This window comes from Carcharodon carcharias, chromosome 14 (assembly GCF_017639515.1).
Source record: "Carcharodon carcharias isolate sCarCar2 chromosome 14, sCarCar2.pri, whole genome shotgun sequence".
In the NCBI taxonomy this organism is placed as follows: Eukaryota; Metazoa; Chordata; class Chondrichthyes; order Lamniformes; family Lamnidae; genus Carcharodon; species Carcharodon carcharias.
Genome location: NC_054480.1, coordinates 465,436 through 491,170, shown reverse-complemented (window position 1 = coordinate 491,170; position 25,735 = coordinate 465,436). Strand labels below are relative to the sequence as shown.

The 25,735-nt window shown below is 41.7% G+C and overlaps 1 protein-coding gene across 4 annotated transcripts in view; it reads right to left on the bottom strand.

Moving 5' to 3' along the window:
- cpne1 (copine I) overlaps positions 1–25,735 on the bottom strand; it is an 88,008-nt gene that overhangs the window by 40,080 nt on the left and 22,193 nt on the right. The gene's annotated exons all lie outside the window — the stretch shown is intronic.

Sequence of the window (25,735 nt, the reverse complement as noted above, 5' to 3'; positions counted from 1 at the left end):
GTGCCCCAAAGCACATGGCAGCCAGTTAAGTGCTTTTGAATTGCAGCTATTGTTGTAAATGTAGAAATAGAGTGTCGTCCACAAACTGAAAGTAACAGTTACCCCCAACACTGGCTCTATTGTACTCCACTGTTAATCGTATAGGAATTGCACATTTAATTGTGTTCAGGTGGAGGGCATTAACTGGGGACCCACTTGTGCTCCCGTATGTCATTAGCTGTCCCTTGATTAGAGGATAATGTCTACTCAGGGTCATGAGCTTCTGTCATTGATCTTCATGTGACCAGATCTTTAGACACATGGGGCAGGACATCCCATGAGGTAGTGGGATCCGGATTACAGGATTTGTTTCCTTTTCTGTCCTTCTCTGTCGTCGCTCTGTCTCATCATTAAGATGTTGGGACTCAAAGTGTGATGCAGCATGAGGGACAAGTTGTCGCCATTTTGAATGTTTGGTAGCGAGCTCCTCCTATTAACGTCATTAACGTCAATGCTGCTTCACTTCAAATATGCTCCAAAGCTCTCGAAGTGTTTTCTTTGTCCTCCCCTAGAACATCTGCCATTAGCAAGTTGAGAAAACAGGAGCTGGCAGGGAATATGCTTTTTGGCCATCCAGACAGGGTCCAGTTCATCAAAGCTGATCTTGTAGGATTTTTGCCCGAATGCTTATGGAGCTGGCTTCAAGGAGAACACTAGCGTTTGTTCAACAGTCATTCCATTGAATCCAGAGGATGCGGCGGAAGCACTGCTGGTGGAATTTCTTTAGCGCTCTCATGTGTCGCTGATACACAGTCCAGATCTCACTACAGTAGAATGTGGTGACGACAACTGCCCTGTACACTAGGACTTTGTGGACTTCTGGAGGGCTTTGTTGTTGAACACTCACTGCTCCTGTATATAGAAGCAGACTGAAACTGTGGTTGTTGAGTTAGGAGGTGCGTGCTTGTAATATGCACATATATAATTAAATGCTCGCAAAAGTGTGCAATAATTGAGCTCGAATTCTATCCTTCACTAACACTGGCTATCCAGAGTATACCAGATGCCGAGCTGCTCATCTGAGTTGCCATGCCAGCCATCCACACCATACTGAGACAGTCACAACTGAGTGGGGCTGGTCATGCTGCTACAATGTCTGACATTTGCTTACCAAAGCGAATCTTCTATGTAGAGCTCGAGACTGGGGTGTGCTCTCATGGCAGTCAAAGGAAATGCATTAAGGACACTGAAGGCTTTGTTAGGAAACCGAATCTGCACCCTCACCTACTGTTCAAGAGATTCTCGGAGTGGTTTTATGGGTCCCACATTGTCCTCATTACAAGTCTCAATCTATGAGAAATTTGAAGTCTCCCATGATTAAAAATGGGCCCTCAGCGCTAACCTTTATTGTCCCTTTATACTCCATCCTGATGTGTTTTATTCTGTGTGATCCTGAACTATATTGCAACTACTTCATGTCTCAGTGTCTGAGGTTTGCTACTCATGGCTCTCCGCACATCTCTATGCCTCGATATCACAATGGGGCAAGAGGAGGCAGCAGGACCCAAGAACAACCTCAGCCGATACGGGAATCAAATCTGCATTATCAGTATTAAGCACCACGCTCTAGCCAACTGAGCTAACCAGTCCCCCTTTCATCTCCCAGATCAGCCAAAAAAAGACCTGTACCAATTCTCAATTCCATAACAACCCAAGAAATAGGAGAACTATGGCCATTCCATTGTTCAAGCCTGTTCCACAATTCAATAAAGATCACAGCTGAATAGCTCCATCACGTTTGTCTCATTTGTTGCAGTATTAGTGGACCTTCCATGACTTAGATAAATGTAAGTCCTGTAACATACTAACAGGGGAATAATACCATATAATTTACAATGTAGATAAGAAATAGGAACAGGAGTAGACCATTTGGCCCTTTGAGCCTGCTCCACCATTCAAGAAGATCACGGCTGATCTTGTTTCGATTTCCACATTCCCATCTAACCCTGATAACCCTTGCCTAACAAGAATCAATCTATCTCCACCTTAAACATATTCAGTGACCCCCATCTCCACCTCCTTCTGAGGCAGAGAGTTCCAAAGTCACACAACCCTCTGAGAAAAATTTATCATCTCTGTCCTAAAAGGGTGACCCCTAATTTTAAACAGTGCCCCCTAGTTCTGGACTCACCCACAAGAGGAAACATCCTTTCCACGTCCACCTTGTCAAGGCCGTTCAGGATCTTATATACTTCAACCAAATCACCGCTCACTCTTCTACACTCCAGTGGAAACAAGCCCAGTCTGTCCAACCTTTCCTCATAAGACAACCCACTCATTCCAGGTATCAATCTAGTAAACCACCTCTGAACGGTCTCCAATTCCTTTTCCATCCTTCCTTAAATAAGGAGACCAAAACTGCACACACTATTTAAGTTGTGGTCTCACCAATACCCTGCATAACTGAAGCATAGCATCTTTACTTTTACTTTCAATTGCTCTTGCCATAAAGGAAAGCATTCCTTTAGCCTTAATTACTTGCTGTACCTGCATACTAACTTTTTGTGACTCATGTACTAGAACATCTAGATCCCTCTGCACCTCAGAATTATGCAGTCGTTCTCCATTGAAGTGCTGTGTACTGCTTGGCTGTTAAGACACAACTTTGTTTAATTTGTTCTGTTCCTTTAAATTCAGAAAATCTAATTGCAGTATTGTTAAGAGATTTGCTGCTGGCAAGAGAGGTTTACAAAGAAGTAGTAGCATGTGATTCCTGAGCAGAAGAAATCAGTACTGCACAACTGCACTATATTCTCTTTTTATAAAGAAACACTTGACACTAAGTATGAAACTAAAACAAAAACACAAGCAAAAGCAATGTCCAATCAAGCATAGAAATTACACAGAAACAGGCCATTCATCCCAAGAAGGCCATGCCAGAGTTAATACTCCACGCGAGCAAACTGTTCTCATCATGTTTATCCAGGCTGTTCCCATGTCCCTTCTTCCACTTATCCAATCTAATCTTGAATATTGACCGCACTGCAAGGTCAGATAAACCTCACGTTTAATGCATCTTGAAGCTCTTGACCCCAAAACCCAGCCTCAAGGGAATATGCTCCTACATCAGTTTAACATTTATTTACCAGACCTTCTACCCATATAAACAGGAACTGTCAATTTATGAACACACTTCCACAATGGAATTGTACTTTCGGATCTGGCTCAAGATTACCCAAACTCGTCTCAGTTAACTTCAAACTATACGACTGACAAAGTGGTGAGTTTCACTCATCAGTCTAAAATAGAGTCTAGTCTCCTATGAACACATATACATAAGAATTAGGGGGAGTAGGCCGTTCAGCCCCTCGACCCTGCTCCACCATTTGACAAGATGATGGCTGATCTGATTGTGGCCTCACTCCACTTTCCTGCCTAGATTCATAACTAACAAGGGAGTCAATCTAACTCTGTCTTAAAAACCTCAACCATTCTTTCAGACATCACTAGAACTGTTTTCTCCCATTATGTTTCAAGGCTTTAATGCAATCAGACTCTTATAGTCATTGCTTAAAAAAGACCGTGTCCTCAAACCATTACTTATTTTTATACCGTGCACTTCGAGATGCACACCTAAAGGGTTAACATTTACCCAGTTTCAATTATTGCCTCCTGGATCTCGAGGTGTTTTACACCAGTCTGAACTAGCAGATATCAGATGTCCCAGAGACTTACAGACTAAAGCCATGAAACTTTTTTTTAAAAATAGTAATGTGAAACACAAGGATAAGTGCTAAAAGTACATGATATTTCCTGCAATGGTTTCATTACCATCAGGAAGCACAGCACCTGCTTTAGTTCAAATATCACAGCCCTCAGCTGCTTTGGTTCCAAGCTTTGGAATTTCTTCTCTAAATCACTCCATCTCTCCCTTCCTACTTCAGGAGGCTTCCTAAAAAAAAACTACCAGTTTGAGCAAAGCTTTTGGCCACCTGTCCTAATATCTCACGTGGTTTGGTATAAGCTAGCTTGATAAGGCTCCAGTGACACACTTTGGGATATTTTACTACATGAAAGGTGCTGCTTAAATGCAAGCCAATGTTGACAATCAGCTGCGCATTTACCAATGTTCCAGGGATGAGGAACTTCAGTTATGTAGAAAGATTAGAGAAGAGAAGGTTGAGAGGAGATTTGATAGAGGTGTTCAAAATCATGAGGGGTCTGGACAGAGTAGGTAAAGAGAAACTGTTCCTATTGGTGGAAGGATCAAGAACCAGAGGACACAGATTTAAGGTAATTGGTAAAAGAAGCAATGCCGACATGAGGGAAAAATGTTTTCACACAGCGGGTGGTTAGGATCTGGAATGTGCTGCCTCAGTGTGATGGAGGCTGAGTCAGTCAAGGCTTTCAAAAGGGAATTGGATTATCTGAAAAGGTAAAATTTGCCAGGCTACGGGGAAAGGCAGGGAGTGGCACTAGGCAAATTGCTCCTTCAGAGGAACAGCACAGGCAACGGGCCAAATTGACTCCTCCTGTGCTGTAACCATTTTATGATTCCTAACTGGAATGATAATGGAGTGAAATTTTTATTTTGTGGTATTACATGCATTTAAGTTTTATACTTGCTTCTGTTATAATGTTTCAACCCCCAATCTCCGTATACTGACTTTTGTTATAAATTGAATTAATTAATTTTCTACCACTAAGATTGCTGAGATTAGTTGACAAATAATTTTGCTAACTTAGATCATATTAAATATGCAGATCATCTTTAGGAAAATTCCACCATAGCTACACATTAGTGAAACCAAAGTGTGATCCTTAGCTCAGTGGGTAGCACTCTTGCCTGAGAGTCAGAACATCAAGGGTTTAAGTTCCACTCCACATACTTGAGCACCATGCTGATACTCCCAGTGCACAACAAAGGGAGCGCTGCTTTCCAGTGAGACTTTAAACTGAGATCCTGCCTGCCTTCTCAGGTAAATGCAAAAAAAAATCCAGTACCACTATTTCAAAGAAGAGCAGGCGAGTTCTCCCTGGTATCCAAGGAACACTGGAACAGGCCATTTAGCCCCTCAAATCTGTTTGACCATTCAATTAGATCATGGTTGAGCTGTATATCTCAATCCTATTTACCTGCCTTTGACCCATACTCCTTACCCAACAAAAATTTAATGGCTCTAATAGTCTTCACAACTTCCATTTAACATTTAATCCATCCAATAACAGCGTTCATTTTCACGTTCACATTGATGCCACCCAGGTCTACCTCATCGCCACCTCACTAGTCTCCTTCACCGTCTCTAAATTTTCAAACTGCTTATCCAAAAATCCAGTACTAGATGAGCAGACATTTCTTCCCTGATTTTAATTGCTCCACCACTGGTGGCTATGTCTTCAACTGCCTGGGCCCCAAGCTCTGGAATTCCCTCCCTAGACTTCTCTGCCTCTCTACTTCATTTTCCTTTTTTAAAGATCCTCCTAAAAACCTGCCTCAATGACTGAGCTTCTGGTTTTCAGACCTAATTAATCTCATGTGGTTCAGTACCTAATTTTGCTTTATAACGCTCCTGTGAAGTGCCTTAGGATATTTTATTACCTTAAGGACACTATATAAATATAATTTGTTGTTGCTGCATCCATAGCAGGCTTTTGGGGAACGTGTTCCAGTTTTCTACTACCCCGAGTGTGATAAAATACTTCCTGATTTCCATCCAAAATGGCCTAGCTATAATTTTTAGAATATGCCTCCTCTCATGCTGTCCCCCAGAAGAGATAGATTCTCTTTACTTGCCCTGTTGATTCATTTTACCATCTTATTGTCAACATTTATCCCTTAACAATACAAAAACAGAATTACCTGGAAAAACTCAGCTGGTCTGGCAGCATCGGCGGAGAAAAAAAAAGTTGATGTTTCAAGTCCTCATGACCCTTCGACAGAACTTGAGTGAGTCCACGGGAGAGCCTCTCTCTCCCCCCACCCAAACACCCCCCCTCTCCCACACACCTTAAACCAGCTTATATTTCACCCCTTTCTTGGACTCACTCAAGTTCTGTCGAAGGGTCATGAGGACTTGAAACGTCAACTCTTTTTTTCTCCGCCGATGCTGCCAGACCAGCTGAGTTTTTCCAGGTAATTCTGTTTTTGTTTTGGATTTCCAGCATCCGCAGTTTTTTTGTTTTTATCCCTTCACAATGCTGTGTGTTGGAGTTTGATGTGCAGAGACTGGCTGCTGCATTTCATACATTACAATCGTGAGTATGCTTCAAGTAGTGTTGATTTGGCTGGGTAGCACTTTGGGATGTTCTGACGCTGTGAAAATGCAAGTTCTCTCTTTTCTCTGAACATTGAAATGTTATTCACGCAGCTGTGCAAAGCTTTTATTCTAACATTTGGTAGGTTGCAGTTAGCTGGCTGACTGCACATTCCTTGTGCTTCCCATTAGGCATATTAACTGGATTTACAGCATTGTTCGAAAATAGATGTCCAGCGTTCAACGTCTTCGATCAAGACATTTTTTTTTTAAAAAAAGAGGCTTAAACCTTTCACACGGGAGCCTCCGCTTAATCTTAGACAGTGGCCGGGGAAATACTGACTCCTGATCACGTATCCTGAGTTACGAGATTCAGATCATACAAGTAGACTGGTATAATAACTTGAGCAGATGCTAATTAAGCGTGGTCAGCCTTCCAAACAGCTTCTCACAGGAACTAAAGGTCGTTCAAGAACCAAACCCCACCCTTCCCTCCGCTGCTCCCCTATGTTGAGCCTGTTCCACCATTCCATTAATCTGCATCTCAGCTCCATTTACTCACCTTTGCTCCATACCCCATGACATCCTTAATATTCTTTAATATCCTTTAATATTCTGAAGACCTCAATTAGATCAGTTCTCAACCTTCTAAACCCAAGGGGGTACGAATGTTTACAAGGTCTCAGCTGGAGTTATCGTGTACAACTCTGGGCACCACACTTTTGGAAGGATGTCAAGGGCTAGGAGAAGGTACAGAGAAGTTTACCAGGGTGAGGTGCTCGTCAATTAGCTCAGTTAGCTGGATGGCTAGTGTGTGATGCAAAATGACACAAAGGTATGGGTACAATCCCCACATCAGCTGTGGTAGCCATGGAGGCCTGTCTCTTTGCCTTTCCCCACGTTTAGGGTGGTGGCCTTCAAGCTATATAACCAATTCTCTCTCTCCAATGGATGCCTATGGTCTTTTGTGGACTATAGCTAATTACCTTACCAGGCATGAGGCTCAGTTACATGGAGAGATTGGAGAAGCTATGATTGTGGTGCTTGGAATAGAGAAGGTTAATGGGAGACCAAATAGGGCTGTTCAAAATTATTAGACATTTTGCTAAACTAAGGAGAAACTATTTCCTTTGTTAAGTGGGTCAGAAATCAGAAGTCAGAGATTTAACATTGGGAAAGGGACTAAGCAAGAAATGAAGTGAATTTTCTTCCCAGAGGGTGGTTAAGATGCTGAAACACAGTACCTGAAAAGGATGGAGTTAGCACAATCCCCAGGAACTTTACAAAGGCATGTGCTTGAAGATGACAATTTACCGGATTATGGGGAAAAAGCTGACATATGGGACCAAATTGGGCAGCTCTTTCAAAGAACTGGCACAGACATGTTAGGCCCAATGGTCTCCTCCAGGATTATAAAATTCTATGATTCTAACTTGTCCTCTTAATTTAACTCTTTAAGCCATTAAAAATCATACCTACAGTTCCAGACCTTATATCCCCACAGGGGGAATCTCAAGGGAAGGTGAGATAGTAAACAGTAGGGAAAAGGTAGATCAGGAACAGTACCTGCAATTGAATAGATGACATAGGTGCATTTGGTGATGAATAAATTTAGCATTCACGACAGGAAGTAATTCATAAAAAGTGCATTCCTTGTGGGGTTATTGCTGGGAAGGGAATTGGGAGGCAAAAGTCTTGGGAACATTCCAGAAAACCAGATGCTGGGATGGAGGAGGCTGCTTGGCACACTCCCAGCGCAGCAGCCACCGGCACATAAATCAGGATAAGGGGTTGGCCATTTAGGTCTGAGGAGAGGAGAAATTTCTTCACTTGGAGGATTGTGAATCTTTGGAATTCTTTACCTCAGAGGGCTACTTATAGCTAAGACCGAAGGCACTCGATATAGATTTGGACACTTGGAGAACCAAGGAACATGGGAATGGGGCAGGACAGTGGAGTTGAGGTAGAACATTCAGCTGTGATCTCACGGAATGGTGGAACAGGTTCAAGGGGATTTACAGCCTGCTGCAGCTCCTATTTTTGTTCTTACAAAGCTCCCAGACTGGATCCTTGGTATATTTTGAATTCACTCTCATCTAAGCCATGTTACAGATTTCCACCATTTGCGGTATTTTGGTTTTGTTTTGACTGTATATAGTTGGCCTCAGTGTCCCAGGAATAGGAAAGAGTATGGGCAACACCTTCAGGAGGAGCCAAGAGAAAGAGAAAGAGAGGGAAGAAAACGGTCAACACATAAGCAACATTGGAATGCCAGTGTCAAAATGAAGGCAGCAGATGAGATCCAAGTTATTTGACGTGGGTCTCTGTGGAAAATCTGCATGAGGGGCAAAATAATTTAACCATTTCACTCCTTCTTTTGTTTCAAATCTTCAAATTAGCACATGACAGATTGAAAAGAACAAGCAGAGGAGAAAACGCCTACCCGGCTATAAGTACTTCAAATAGCAGGAGGAAAATAACATTTTTGTGCATGTAGTTTGTACTTTCCCCATGTTACGTAACACAGTGTACAGAAGTTCAGATAACTTATCAACCACAAAACCAAAGAGTACGTCATTCTACACCTGGGAATACTTTGTCCTTGCCGGCAAGGTAGAATGCAGTCTGATTACCGACTTCTGTAATCCAAACAGGTGAAGAGAGAAAATAATGATGGGGCTGTGCTGATCAGTCCAGGATATTAGGGCTTCCATATTTTGAAACTTGCCGATCCTACCTGTGTTTTTCACTTTCCAAGGTCTTTTCTGATCACTTTACATGGGCTTTTCCCTGGACCTGGATGTCATGTGGATCTTTCTGTTCTTCACCTCCTAAACTCTTCAACCCAATCCATCCTATATTGACCAATTCTTCTGACAAATTATTTTGTCACGTCAGTATAAGCATGAGGATATTGGATATTACAGACTTACTTTGTGAAAGTGACCATAAAACCTGTTAAGGTGGCTGCAACTTAGCATTTTTCTTAATTAATTTATGGGATGTGGGCTTCATGAGCCACGCCAGCGTTTATTGCCCATCCCTTGTTGCCCTTGAGAAGGCAATGGTAAGCTGCCTCCTTGAACTGCTGTAGTCCTTGTGGTGTAGATACACCCACAGTGCTGTTAGGAAGGGAGCTCCAGGATTTTGACCCAGCGACAGTGAAGGATCGGCGATATATTTTCAAGGTAGGATGGTGAGTGGCTTGGAGGGGAACTTCCAGGTGGTGGTGTTCCCATGTGTCTGCTGCGCTTGTCCTTCTAGATGGTAGCAGTCACAGGTTTGGAAGCTGCTTTATAAGAAACCTTGGTGAGTTCCTGCAGTGCATCTTGTAGATGGTACACACTAGTGGAGAGAGTGAATGTTTGTGGATGGGGTGCCAATCAAGCAGGCTACTTTGTCCTGGACAGCGTCAAGCTCAAGAGTTGATAGAGACGCACTCATCCAGGCAAGTGGAGAGTATTCCATCACACTCCTGCCTTGTGCCATGTAGATGGTGGACAGGTTATGGGGAGTCAGGAACTGAGTTACTCGCCACAGAATTCCCAGCCTCTGACCTGCTCTTGCAGCCACAGTATTTATATTGCTAGCCCAGTTCAGTTTCTGATCAATGGTAACCCCTAGGATGTTGATAGTGGGGAATTCAGTGATGGTAATGCTATTGAATGTCAACAGGTGATGGTTGGATTCTCTCTTGGAGATGGTCATTTCCTGACACTTGTGTGGCACAAATGTTACTTGCCACTTGTCAGCCCAAGCCTGGATATTGTCCAGGTCTTGCTGTATTTGTTCATGGACTGTTCCACTATCTGAGTCCTGAATGGTGCTGAACGTTGTGCAATCATCAGTGAACATCCCCACTTTTGACCTAATAATGGAAAGAAGGTCATTGACGAAGCAGCTGAAGATGGTTGGGCCCAGGACATTACCCTGAGGAACTCCTGCAGTGATGTCCTGGAACTGAGATGATTAACCTCCAACAAACACAACCATCTTCCTGTGTGTTAGGTATGACTCCAACTAGTGGAGACTTTTCCCTGATTCCCATTGACTCATTTTGCAAGGGCTCCTTGATGTTATTCTCGGTCAAATGCTGCCTTGATGTCAAGGGCAGTCACTCTCTCCTCACCTCGGGAGTTCAACTCTTTTGTCCATGTTTGGACCAAAGCTTTAATGAGGTCAGAAACTGAGTGGCCTTGACAGAACCCAAACTGAGCGTCAATGAGCAGGTTATCGCTGAGTAAGTGCCACTTGATAGCACTGTTGATGATCCCTTCTGTCACTTTACTGACGATTGGGAGTAGACAGATGGGGCGGTAATTGGCCGGGTTGGACATGTCCTGCTTTTTGTGTGCAGGACAAACCTGGGCAATTTTCCACATTGCTGGGAAAATGCTGTTCAGTGCTGTAGCTGTACTGGAAATAGCTTGGCTAGGGGCGCAGCAAGTTCTGGAGCACAAGTCTTCAGTACTATTGCTGGAATACTGTCAGGGCCCATAGCCTTTGCAGTATCCAGTGCCTTCAACTGTTTTTTGATATCACATGGAGTGAATGGAATTGGCTGAAGACTGGCATCTGTGATGCTGGGAACCTCCAGAGGAGGCAGGGATGGATCATTCAATTGGCATCCATGGGTATTTAAACTGTGGACAGTATTCAATTCTGTGGCCAATACTTAGTAAAATATGGACCTGACCAAGGGTACTTCACAGCCGCCAGTGAAGCTGAAAAATCTAATTGTTTAACAATAAACCAACATTTCAGATCTTTAGACTGTTCGAATGAATGCCATATTGAACGAGAGAGAATATTTGAGCTTAAGTTGGGGCAGGGATGAGTGTGAATGACCAATGTCAACTGCTATTGCATCTTGGTGGTCTGGACCCCGGAAGTACTAACCCTGCAGTCATGTCACCGAAATTAACTATGAAGGGCTGCAATTTAAAATATCCAGAACAAAGCAAATCCAGCAGAAAAACATCTGAAACAGCTGAACCATCGTAGCTGAAAGTCTTCTAAAGCAGCCAAAGTACCGTACTTGTCCCAGCTTCCAAGTCCACATAAGAACCAATCTTCTGGCTATTCATTTACAAGAGGCTTCACAGATTCATGAGAATCCTTTGTTTCTATAGGACCTTCACTCCATCTAATGTATCAACTGAACTAAGAAGACATCAAGCCTTCAATAACAGAGACTGAGTTATAAATTCCATTTTTATAATTCTGACTTTAACATCTGCATCTACCTTTGTGGTGTGTGAGATAGTGCGAGTGAGGCGAGTTATTCAGACGTTGCATTTTCAAACATCTGGGGAGAGTATGTGACATTACACACCTTTATTTTAAAAATCACCAAAAAGCCTGCTGCTGAATAAAATTTTAAATTAGGAAAAAATTATTCGAGGGTAATGAAATGCAAACACCTTACTTACAAACATCTTGATTAAGGACTGGAAGGGACTGTACAAATTCTGTCTGTAACAATTTACATCCAAGAAACAGGCCATTTGGACCAATTTGTTCATGTTAGTATTTATGTTCCACATAAGTCTCCTTAACTCCACTTTGTCTTACCTATCGGCATAACCTTTCTTCCTCATGCACTTATCTAGATTCCCCTTAAAATGTATCTATACTACTCACCTCAACCAATCCCTGTGGTACTGAGTTCACATTGTCATGTGAAAAAGAATCTGAGGTGTTTGGAGCAATGGTGGGTCTTGAAGGGGTAAAACAATATCCACTGGTCAGGGATAGGGTAACTAGGGGGCACAAATTAAACATCACAAAAAAAAAAGGCAAACTGTTTTTATGCAAAGGGTACAGAAGTTTCTCCCAAATTCCTAGTTGGATTTATTAACAGCTCTCATATTTATGGCCTCTAGGTTCTAACCTTGCTTGTAAGTGAAAACATTTTATAATGTAGTTGCTCAATCTTGATTTCCACCTTGCCTGACTTTCCACGGGCAAAGAAAATCTTCTTTAATTCTTCAAAGGCAGTTTCTCCAAGTCTCTCATATGTCCAACTAGCACCACTCACCTCTTATTTGTGATCATTCCTTCCTTAAATCAAAAGTGGGGATAGATGGAATATCTCCTCTGACTAAATACAATCCCTCATAGTTAAGCCTGTTCCACAAATTGGTTTCCTCTTTTCAGGACAAACACTTCTTTTCCCCTCAACAACCCATAATGTTCCCCAACAGTCTGAGGTTTCTCTCTTACTTGGGGTAGCTTCTTATTCCTCTCATTTACTTGGAACTCTCTCTCGGAGAACAACATATTATAGCATAGGAGGCCAATCAACCGGGCACACAGATGCTGGTTTTTTGAACATTCTCCATCTCCTTTAATATTTTTATTTATGTATCCATTTGCCCTTTAAAAGCCATTAGGGATTTTGCTTCACTCTATTTCTGGTGAAACCAGACAATCTTTTGCATAAAGTTTGCCTATTTTTTCCCTTGATTTCTTTGTATGGTTAATTTGTATTCTCTAGTTATCGTATCACTGACCATTGGATATTGTTTTACTTATTTACCCCACCAAGACCCACCATCACTCAACACTTTAGATTCCCTTTCCCCTTTTTTTTCTAGGAAAGGAAGATTGTTTTCTAGTCTCATCCCTGGAATAGAAGGAAACCATTCAGCCTCTTGAGCATGTTCTGTCATTCAATAAGATCATAGCTGATCTGTGGCCTAATTCCATATACTCACCTTTGTTTCATAGCCCTTACACTTAGTTAACAATAGGCATTAACAAACTCTGATTTAAAATCAACAATTGATCTAGCATATTATAGTCATGTAAAAATCGAATTTTTGAGCCCAAATTTTTAGGCAAAAAGTAAGGAGTCAACTTTCACAGGAGTAATATGAGGGGTTGAAATCCATCCATGTTCTTGGGTACAATGACGTACTTCGGGACTTTCGCACAGGTGACCCGACTGGCAACATTCTGGAGCGGCCTGTTCCCTTCCCCGAGACACTCTCCCACTCCCAGCTCCTTTTGTTCACTTCCTCCCACTAGCCGCCCCTCTCCTGTGCCCTCATTCACAGTGAAGGTTTGGACGAGAAAGTGGTGAGCGGGAGGGGGAGAGAGTTGGCCTGCAGGAGAGGTGGCAAGCAGGTGGTATATAGAAAAAGTTAGAACTCTTTTGGCCAAAAGTTGGGGGTCAACATATACACGGGATACATGAAAAATTAGGGACTTTTTGGCAGAAGTTAGGGGCCAACTTTTACGAGATCCAAGATTACTCGAGTATAGACAGTAATTTGCCATTTGCTGATGAGCATTCCAAAACTTTACCACCATTTTTGAAAGTGTTTCCTAATTTCACTCCTAAATGATTTGCCTTTTTTTTTTTACACTTTGTCCCAGACTCCCCAATTATCAGAAATAATTTATTTCCCTCTGCCCTTTCCGTTCCCCTTAATATCTTGAAAACTGATCAAATCATCCTTTCTTTCTAAATTCTGGGGAATACAACCCTTTTTGTAATCTTGCCTTGGAGTCCTGTATCATTCTGGTAAATCTGCACTGCGCTCTCTCCAAGGTCAATATGTCCATTTTAAGGTATAGTGCCGAGAAGTGATCACGGTTCTCCAGGTGTGTTCTAACCAGGGCTTTATTACCTTATTGAATATGTCGGACTACACTCTGTTGGTATTTACACCTGCTTATTCCCATCATAAAGGCTAACAGGGCTCAGTAGTCTGAGTGTTCTTCAAGGATTGGTTGCAACGTTTACAGCTCTTAATTAGGGATATGACACAGGGGCAAGGACCAACTCAGGTCTAAATTAGATCTTTTAACCTATTCCTCCACAATATCCCCCTGCCTGCATGCTGAACATTACATGACCAAAGGCACCAGGAATTAGTGTGGAATATTCCAAAAAACTACTTTTGTACCATTAGCTGAAATTTGTGTTGTGGGAGTTGCTAACCGATGCTGCCGTGACATTGCGGTAACACAAAAGCCCTGTGGATCTTTAATTCTCTCGCACTCTGTTGGAATCCTATCAGTAAACGGTTCACTCCCAAGCCAAGGTGATTAAGGTACAAAATCAGTACCATAACCAACAACCACCATTAAAAGGAACTGCAGATTATTTAGTGGTGGTGGACTGAGGAATCCTGGTTACCTATAGTCATCTGGGCCCAGGGAGGTTATACATTTCCAAGAATCCTTCAACCTCCCAAAAAAATCCATCTTTTCTTTAAAGCAAATCTTTTTTTGTTTGGTAGACATTCAAACAAGGTCTGAAAATAGATCATTTTAATTCTTCTATGATTTAAGAGTTAAGATTGTGCTTAGAACCTTATTCCATTCAACCAAAAGAAGCCGAGATGCCAGGCGGATTTCAACCCTGTCAACACCCAAGGAATGACATCAGTGCATGTGTGAGCTGGGTACTCATCAGTTTGACTATTTCAGGTTTTTAGCTCAACTTCAAATTAGGAAAATCAAGATCAAATTTGGTTGACAGGTTAATTGGAGGGAGCAAGATTACATTCCTCATTTTATAAAGCAGTGTGGATAGACTGAGTGTGGTTGATACACTATAATAAATGTATTTTAAGTTGTATTTGTGTGGGTTTGCACGCATCAATTTCCCCTGCTGATCGAATCTCAATTTCGGATACTTAAAAAAACTAGTTAACCTTGGGATGGTTAACCAAAGGATAATCTCAGATTATGAATCAAAATGGTTAAAAAAAAAGTGTGGTAATGCACAGTGGGAGGAACTGGATTCTCCCCTATTGTGGCCATGAGGTTCATATACATCTCCGAGCTGGCTAGCTTCCTTCTCTCTCAATCAAGAATGGCATAAAAGTTATAGACCAGTGAATAAACAGGAAGAAAAGGTATCATATACGTCAAAGATTTTAGAGACCTGTTAAATACACTTCTGCAGCTAACTGCAAGTGAGGGGATGCTGAAAACCACAATGAATGGTCTTACGCAATACTAGACTATGAAATAAAATTAAGGAATAGACTAATCAGAGAAGCTCATGTTGCATCTATACTGGAAAAATTGAATCCATTGTTTTCAGTCCCAGCCACAATCTCCATTTCCTAGCCACTAAACTCCATCTACCTCCCCGATTACTGTTTGAGGCCGAGCCAAACTATTTGCGTCCTTGCCTTCCTATTTGATCCTGAGCCGAGCTTCCATCCCATGTGCTCTCCATCACCGATCTCCTCAACTTCATCCTCTAATATCAACCATTCCACCCTTGTCTCAGCTGCTGCTCAAAGTCCCTCATCCAGGACTTTCTTACCTCTAAACTCAATTATTCCAATGCTCTCCTGGCTCGTCTCCCACCTTGCACGCTTCGTAAACTTAAGCTCATCAAAACTCTGCTGCCTGTATCCTAGCTCACACCAAATCCCACTGTGCTCACTGATGTACACTGACTCCCAGTCCATCAATGCTTCAATTTTAAAATCTCAACTTTATTTTCAAACCCCTTCATGGCCTCCTGTTTCTAACCTCCTGATGCCCTACAACCCACTGAGGACTCTGCATTCCTCCAATTTTGGTCTCTTGCTCATTTCTGATTTTCAATTGTCTAGGTTTTAAGCTGTGGAATTTCGTCCCTTAACTTCGCTCTTCCATTCAATTATTTAATTCCAGATCTTTTCTCCAGAAAAAAAAAATCATTTTTGATAACCCTGCAACCACTATTCTGTCTTTCAACAATTTCACGCTTTACCAAGCTTTCAGTCCCAAACACCTTGATCCTAAATTTAAATTCAATAGGATTGGTCTTGACAACATTTGCATCACTAGTTTTCTTTGGAGTTAGGTCATTTCTGTTGTGGATACATTCACAGCAGCACAATAAGATGCACTCCTCTTCATAACCGAAAGGGGTAGAGGGAGAGAAAAATACTTACAGCCAGCGCAGGCACAATGGGCTGAATGGCCTCTTTCTGTGCCGTAACTTTTCAATGGTTCTAAATGCACTTTGGCATTGCAAATTAGATATGTAAACCAAGAAGTGTTTAGGTAAAACAGACACCGGCAGAAGCATCAACAGGTAGGGAAGTAAAAACTGGCAGCGCACCTTTAAATAAAATGTTTTTAAGAATGCCCTAACCTTGTCTAAAAGTTCCTTTGGTGCTAGGAGGAGACCTGCTTTTAGCTAAAAACAAGTCAAGCTGATCAAAGGTGATTTGCACCTCCAAAGTATCCTTAAGAGGCAGGTTATTTGAGTTGCATGTCAATCTCCTCCAAGAAGAGCCAAGTCTAATTAATATTTTTGAATTAAACAGTCCATCAGTTACTAACCACATTTACAATTTCTCAGTAAGATGGTAAGTTACTGTATGGTTCACAAGTGCTAATGTTCATAATTCTCAGATACTGTACTTCAGAACTTTGATTTGAATAATTGCTTTCAATCTTCTCTCAAGCTCCTTCCCTGTAATAACGTGTCCTGCCATTTTGGCTAATGAACATGGCTGTAAAGGCAATTTAAAAATCTACTGCTAAGTAGGCAATTAATATGCAATACCTTGTTTTAATTTGGTTTTGGTGGGTCATTATCTATAGGTACAGCTCCAAGCAGAAAATTGAGTCTGGGACTCTATAATTTGTATATGATCCAGTGCAAGGAATCGTCCCTTATTCTATATTTCTAGGGACTATGGGTTCAATATGTAGGTGATCAATCATGTGCCACTCTGCCCTAGCCTTGTTTCTTCAAAATTTGTAGCACTATAAATACAGGTTGTTCAGAGAACTTTCTATCAGCTCACTCGAAAATCTCTAAATTACAGGTTTAATGCCTGGAAATTTGAGAAAAGCAGGAGGAATACATCAGAAAACACCTCATCTTACAACATGTAGGGCTAAACCTAGACGTGTCAATTTTATGGTCTTAACTGGATTGACTTTGTGATAACCAATCGTTAGCTGGCAATGGCTAAGCTTGGATAATAGATTGTGCAAATTTGATTGATGGGTGCCAAGGTTTACCACCATAGTTTCAGTTTTTGAAAGAATCCAGCAGTTAATTTGGACGATGCAGTTATTAGGAATTCAACAAGAGTCTCATTGAGTGTGAAATATTCACTAACAACTTGCATCTATCTAGCACCTTTAATCCAGTTTTAAAAGTAAACCAAGAAGCTTCACAGGAACAACAAAAAAAAGTTGACACCAAACCACATTAAGGGGATATTAGGGCAGGTGAGAGAGGTGGGTTTTAAGGAACGTCATAAAGGAGGAAAGAGATGAAGGTGGAGAGGTTTAGGGAGGGAATTCCTGAGCTAGACATCTGAAGGCATGGCCACCAGCAGTGGAGTGATTAAAATCGGGGAGGGGCACTCAAGAGGCCAGAATTAGAGGAGTGTACAGATCTACACGATTAGTCTTTCATCCTCCAGACATGGGAAACAGCCCCTCAGCAACTACCTTTATAAGCCCTCCAAGAATCTTATGTTTTAATGAGATCATGTCATTCCTCTAAACTCCGGAGAGTATCGGCCCATTCTAATCACTCTCTCCTGGTAGGAGAGCCCTTCATCCCTCGAATCAATCGAGTGCAACCCTCATTGTATCCCTTTAAGACAAGTTTACCTAATGAAGGATATACCTAACTATAGGTGTGGTCTCAGGTTCTGTACAATAACATCAGGCTTCCTTATTCTTCTATTCCAATCCCCTTTGCAAAAGGCCAACGTTACATTTGACTTGCTAAGTTATTATTGTACTTGCGTGTTAATCTGCTGTGTTTAAGGACACCCAAATCCTTCTGACACCCCTCATAGTTTCTCCGTATTCTTCCTACCAATGAATAACTTCACTTTATACTCTGCCACCTTCTTGCCATTCATTTAACCTATCTATATGCCTTTGCTGAGTCCTTGTTACCTCCCACCTAGCTTTGTAAGCTGAGGGGAAAGTGTCAGTACGTCAAGTCATTGATATTGATTAAATAGCGGAAGCCCAGTAATGACCTTTGCAGCACCCCACTAGTAACAGCCTGTCGACCCGAAAATGACCCATTTATTCCTACTCCATTTTTGCCCTTTAACCATTCCTCTATCCACGCAAAAATATTATCCCAACCCATGAACCTGATCTTGTGCAACAACCTTTTGTGCTGCACCTTATTGAGTGTCCAAATATACTACATCCACTGGTTTCCCTTTATCTACCCTACTGGTCACATCCTCAAAAAACTATAGGTTCAAATATGATTTCCTTTTCATTAAAACCTTGTTGACTCTGTATAATTTATTATTAAGGAAATGTTAACCGTACACTTAGATAATGAATTGCAGCAATTTTCAGACTACTGACATCAGGCTTACTGGCCTGCAGTTCCTGTTTTTGCTCTCCCTCCTTTCTTGAATACCAGCCTTACCATTTGTTATTTTCTAAATAGCAAATACCCCAGATTTAGCAAATTCTGGAAGTTGACAACCAAGGCATCCATTGTTGCTGTGGTCCCAGGATGTAGGCCAGAGTCAGGGGATTTTTGGCTTTTGGTCCCATTAATTTCTACAGTACTTTTTCTTTACTATTATTAATTACTCCAAGTTCCTCCTTCTCATTTGACCCTTGGTTCCGCACTAGTGATTCTGCGGTATGAGTTTGTGCCTTCTACTATAGAGACAGACATCACTTCAATTTCCTTATTCCATATTATAATTCCCTTGGTCTTAGACTCTAAGGGACGCACATTTACTTTTGCTACTCTATTCCTTTTTACGTACTCGTGGAAGCTTTGGTATATTTCTGGCTAGTTTATTCTCATTCTATTATTTTTTATCTTTCAATTTTTTGTCATCCTTTTGCTTATATTTATAAACTCTCCAAAACCTTCAGCATACTACTCTTCTTGGCAGTATTGTAAATCTTCTTAATCTAATACTACCCTTAACGTACTTTGTTATCTTCAGGTGGATCACTTTTTACCTTGGGGTTTTTATTTCTCAAATGGAATGATTAATTGTTGAGAATTATGAAAATTCTTTACCAAACTTTGCTGTTAATCTACAATCTTGGCTATTTTGTTTTAAAACGCTCCTGTGAAGCAGCTTGGGATGTTTTATTACATTAAGGTGCTATATAAATAGCAATGATCATAATACATTTTAACCTAATTCTCAATCTAGCTTAGCCAACTCAGCTCTAATACCCACATATTTGACTTTAAGGTCAATCCGCTAGATCCTGACTTTTGTACATAACTTTCAAATCAAGATGAAGCTTTATATTATGATCACTCAAACTTTTTAAACACCTACCCCCAATTTGATCTTATTCACTGAGGCTTCATTACCGTTAAACTTTGTCCCTTCCTGTCATACTCTGCTCATCTCTTACCAAAGTGCTACACTGCTCTGTGACCTTGAGTTTTCCATTTAGATTTATAAATTTCCGCTTATTTGAACCCCTTCTCAAACTTAATTCAAAGCCCTAGTTTTTAATTCACTAAAACGTTGGCCACAGCCCAGTTTAAATGGAGTCTGTCCCAACAGAACAGCTTCCACCCTCCCCAGTAAATCGAAAGCATGCCTCCCTAAACCACTCGTTGAGTCACACAATCAACGTTGATCTTTTTGTCTCTATGCCAATTTGTACATAGCTCAGGTAGAAATCTAGAGAGATTATCTAAGGTTCCATTTATTAATTTGGTTTCTAGCTCCTCAAACTCCTTCAGCCGAATCTCATCCTTTGTTTCATCATTGGTTCCTATGTGGACCATGACAAACGGATCCTCACTGTCCCATTCCAAGTTATTCTCCAGCTCGGAGATGTTTGGGCAAGCAACAACCTTTGGAATTTCTGGTGCAGAGAACAGTACCAATTCCACCCCCCCAAACCCCCGCCCAACTATACTGTCGCCTACCACTACCACAATCCTTTTCACTTCCCCCACTTGTGCCGTGGTCAATTTGCTCATTCTCCTTGCAGATTTTGTCCTCCATCTACATTGGCAATAACACTGTACTTGGGGTCTCCTTACTAGTCTTCTTGTTCATGGCTAACTAGACTTGTACCACTTACTTTTTGTCTATTAGAGGGTTTTAGGGTGAGGAATTCTCTTCCCCAGTGAGCAGTGGAGGCTGCGCCATGGAATATATTCAAATCTGGGTTAGGTTTGAGTGACAAGGGAATCAAGAGTTATGGGAGGCAGCAGGAAAGTGGAGTTAAGGCCATAACTAGATCAGCCACAATCTTATCAAATGGCAGAGAAGGCTCGAGGGGCGAATGGCCTACTCCTATTTATGTTATGTTCCTAACCTAGGGAGTGTGACTGTCTCCTGGATCAAAGTGTTTAGGTAGCCTCACCACCCCTCCACCTGCCTTCCCTGAGCCCCACAATGTTCTGCACCTTAGACTCAGCGCAATAATTCTGAGCTGAAGTTCCTCAAGATGCAGACAATTATTGCAGAGGTGGTTGTCCAGGACCACAATCCTCACTCGCAGTGCTTTGCACAAACTCTGTTACAATTGCAGCCCATCATCTACACTGCCATCCAAATATAACCTTAGTCAATGTATTTATTTAACATGGTTAAAAGACTAAAAACTATATATGTTTTAAAATCCAGTTTAAGTTTTAGGTAGATTATTTACCTGTAACAAGCCACTAGCAGCATTACAATTGACAGTATCTCCTCTCATACCAAATTCCCAACGTTCACAGAGTGCGAGTGCATCACAAAGCATCCTCTGATTACTAATTCTTCTGCCAGCAGAATGTTTCGCCTTATTTATTCCATCAAACCCCTTCATATTGTGAACGCCTCTATCAAATCTCCCCTTAACCTTCTCGACTTTTGAGGGGAACAATCCCAGATTTTCCAGTTCCTCCACATGAACTGAAATCCCTCATCCCTGGTTCCACTCTGGTAAATCTTTTCTGTGCCCTCTTCCAGGCCTAGAATTCCACCAGAAATGTGGTGCCTACAATTAGATGTATTAATCCATCTGGGGCCTAACCAGTGTTTTACAAAGGGGGAGCATAATTTCCTTGCTTTTGCACACCACACCTCTGTTTATAAATCCAAGGACCCTGTACGGTTATTGCCAACAGGCTTATCACCTGCTAAATTGAGAAAGCCCATAGCCACACAGCAGCCTGGAAGTGTCATGCAGACTTTGTACCACATGCACGGCCATGTACAACCGTTTACAGCGGTGAGTGGGGGAAATCTCTCAGCACATGTCCTCAGCCTTCATAGAATTTTGTATAGAACCCCCAGATCTTTGTTTATGTACTCCCTTTAAAACTACTTTTTTATTACTTTCCTTTCAAAACGTACTTCACATTTCTCTATTAAATGACACCAGCCGTGTGTCTGTCCATTTCACTAACCTGTCTGGACTCTCTGCAGTTTGTCACTATCCTCCTCATTGTTTACCACTGAGTGTTGTCATCTGCAAAATGTATTCTGAAAGTTGGATTATGTATACCAATCCAGGTCATTTATGGTCCCAATGCCAGACACAGGGTGACACCACTGTATACTTTCCTCCAGTCTGAAAACCAATAAGCTCTGCTTGCTGATCCTTTAAGCAATTTACTACCTGTGCCGCCACCATCCCTTTAATCCCACAGATTTCAATTTTCAGATAACACATCTTTGCAATGAAATCAACTGTGTAAACCATTCAAGTGTTTACTTTATTATTTCGTTGGGAACCGTAATGAACTGGGCATCATTTCAACTACAAGACTACCAGTTTTCAAACGGAGTGCGTCGAGATTACAGCGCAGTCATTACTATCAATTGTTAAGAAAGCCATTGGGCTGTGACCCTTCACTGCTGCCCGAGATGCGCCAGCACCGCAGGGATCTATGCCCATTCTTTTAAATCTGCAGGAATACTATTAACATAACGATTTTTCCTTCCGTTTATTTTTAAATCTAATACTCTTCGGCTGGCTGTGCAATTTATCGGCCAATTCGCAGGGCAGTATTACAGGACAGGAGAGGTCCATCGTATGTATCGAGTTAGTTGATCTCCCTCATTGGCCTCTAACCCAATGTTAGCAGTGTTAGCAAAATCGGGGGCTGGCTTTTATATTCACCGCCCCCCCACCCCCCCGGCAATCTGCCCTGGATAGCGGAGTGGGAGGAGTCTGGAAATTAGCAAAATGTTAGCCTCTCTTCTGTACTTAATAACATAAAACGTTGCTTGGGCTGTCACCAGTCTCCCTGTCGCGTGAAATGGCTGCTCGGAGAGTGGAAGAAAAACACTTTGAAGTCTGGTTTTGGTGGAGAGGAACCGATTACGCTCAGCTATTATTACCAGTTACACTGGAGCAATGCTGGCCGTGTTAAACCTGCTGTGGTCTCGGGTTTACATTAAAAGGCAAGCTGCGAACGTTTATAAGCAGTTTTCGAAATGGCCAAAGGCCAAACAGAGGAAATAATAATTGGAGGGGAAGGAAGAGACTCAATACTAAACATTTTAGAAAAAAACTGACCAGGTATATTTTTGCCCTTTTTAAAAAATCTATTTGTGAGGAGTCTCTCCTGCTATTCACCCTGCATTATTTGGACCAGTCTTTCTCCATTACAGCCCCTAGCAGTCTGTAGGTCATTACTTCCTCCCTAGGTGGGATGTATCTGTTGATTGTTCTCTTTCCACCACCCACCCCCCCGTTCCCCCTTTCTCTCCCACTTTGTTTCCAGCCTTACTGAGATTACTGTTCCTCTTCCAGTCTTCCGTTCGGATGAAGGAGCTCACGCCTGCATTGTAGTTTCTCTTGACAGATGCTGACTGACCTGTTTACTTCCAGGTATCGCTGTTCACATTTAAAATTCCCAGCATTTACTGGTTTGGCGTTTTAAGTTTCAAGCAGGTTGTAGACCGTCTGCCTCCAGGATATCGTTCACGTTACCGTCTAGAATGCCCATCGCGCAAACCTCCGCAACGGGAATAAGGTTTCTACATCAAAAATCACGGAGGAGGTTTTTCCACCGGGTCCAAGGCTGTTACACCGCACTTGTGTGAATTAAGTAGCGGGAATGTGAACAGCCATGGTTTGTCACGCTGCGAGTGTTCTTGAATTCACTCATCACTAACCGGTAGAGTTTGGTCTCTTTTTGTCTGGGAATGTTAACGCTTCCCAAACGGAAGCGACGTTGCTAAAGAAACTCCAGTCACTTTTCAGAAGGTAAAAAGGACTGTTAATATTTTCTCACGCCGCTGACCCGGCGTGGGCTGTCATTTTATATAGCGGATAATTTAACAAGTGAAACCTGAGCATTCCCCCTGAAGGAATGCAAACCTCAGCCAACTACCACAGAAGTCAAATTCTATTTATTGTCAAAATCTCACCACTGCTTTTGGCTGATTTGGTGTAATTTATTGTTACATTTCTCAAGCTAGTGCCGATTAATAGATTGTGTGGAGCGAATGCAGGTGTCACAGGTAGGTTACATCAGTACATGGATCATTGGTTAATAGTTTGTATTACTTTACTCAGTATTTGTGTCACACATTTTGTAACCTCAGACCAACACCAGCCTGGTAGGATAATGTCTCCTTGCTTTGCTGGTTGAAATATGAGTGAAAATTACGTGAATTGAGTTTGTTCACTCGCTCATAGCCATTACTTCCAATAACAAAATTCTCTGCAGATTCATCCAGTAACTAGGTGAGCCACAAGAACCGGGAGGATCTTTGGATTGCACTCAGCTGAACTTCGCCACGACAGCACTGCTACAAATAGCCTGAGCTCCCTCCGTTAAGCGGGATCTTGTTCTTTAATTATCCTCTAATCCCTGATTGAAGTATATGCAAGGCATTATGCGTCTTTTACAATAGTCAATCGCCATTCACTGGCCAACACGTGCAGATTAGACCCCCCGAGTGAAGGGAGACAGTAAGGGAGAAAACTGAAGCCTAAAAGCTATCCATACGGTGACAATCTCACTCAAGAGCAAACACAAGCTGTGTGCAAAATTAAGTATAACTTGTACAGTTGGGGAGGGAGTTAACATAAGTCAGGGCAGAATATTTTTTTTACTTTGCATCGGAATCTGGGAGTGTTTGATGCCAATAGATTAAAAAAGGAAATAATTTCCATTCTGAAAATCTGATTTGGGTGAGTACGTGTACACATTGACCATGTGTGCAGTGTTGATGGTGAAGGACTAGCAAGTTGTACAGTCTAAGATCACTGACACTGATGGCTTAGCTGCACAGCCAAATAAGTGCAGAAAAGTTACTAGACCAATTCAGTAAACGCTTAATAGGACATAAGCCTTCTGGAATACTTGACATGTGAATATTGGATTTTCAATGTCAATAAAGTACTTGTGTGAAAGTCTTTAGAACCATAAAGTTTGCTTTCAAAACTCATCTTTTTGCATGGTTTTTATTATCATTGACAAATATAGGTTTAGCAGTATTGGTTGTCCACACTATCCTTGCACCTCTGAAAATTAAACAATGCACCAAACAAATGAGTTGTATGCATTATCTAGTTCTCCGTTCTGGTTAGGGTAAGCAAAATAATTAATGGTCAGTCTCAAACTAGTTCCTTCTAAGAGGGCTTAAACATTCAGTACAAAGATTATAATGAACATTACGAAATCTCAGATCTGACAGGCTAACAGCTCTAGACAACATAATAAATAGATATTCAAATAAGGGGTGAAATGTTGACAATTAGTTGAACTGGAAACAGGCAAGAATGTGGCTATTTCTGCAACATCATATTCTGAACGAGAAGTGGGAAACCAGCCAAATCCATTTAAGTACCCCTCTAACAAGCCACCAAGAGATGCGGATTGGAGATGTTGGAATACAGTGTGTAAATGTTGGTCACTTGTATACCATACTGGGATAGCAACCCAGAGGTTCAGGGTTGAGTCCCACCAATGCGAGCTACAAAGTGGGATTCAATAAGACTGGTAACTGAACTGGCTCCAAATATGATGTGTTTCCAGACAAGAACATTCAACTGGTTCATTAATGTCCTTCAGGATAGAGGGAATCTGCCATTCCAACCCAGCCTAACAAGCCACTCAGTTGAAATGACTTCTATCAAACTACTACCATCTCAGTATAACTAAGTCTGGGCAATAAATTCAACCTAGTCAGTGTCACCCATAACTGAGAACAAATCAGAAAAGATCTACACACCAAAATGTAAGTGAATGCCAAATTTCCATCATCGGATTTATTCAACCACTCATCTCCTTCCCAAATACGTGACAACCTACCTTTTCCAAGTTGACATCACCGCAGTGACTTTACAAGTTTGGTCTCTGCGCTTAAGCATCAATGGAGACAGCAGGAACTGCAGATTGTAGCCAGGTCTAAGTCAAAAGGTCTCAAAATTGGCAACCGTGATGGCATCAACTAACAGTGGCATATATGAAATGGACCATCATTCAGACACTTAGATACATTCACTCTTCAGCAGCTTTCTTCATTCAAATATCAGCCTGTACGTTTGATTAAATTTGGTACATTTCTGCACATCCCATGGTTCCAAATGAGTTACTG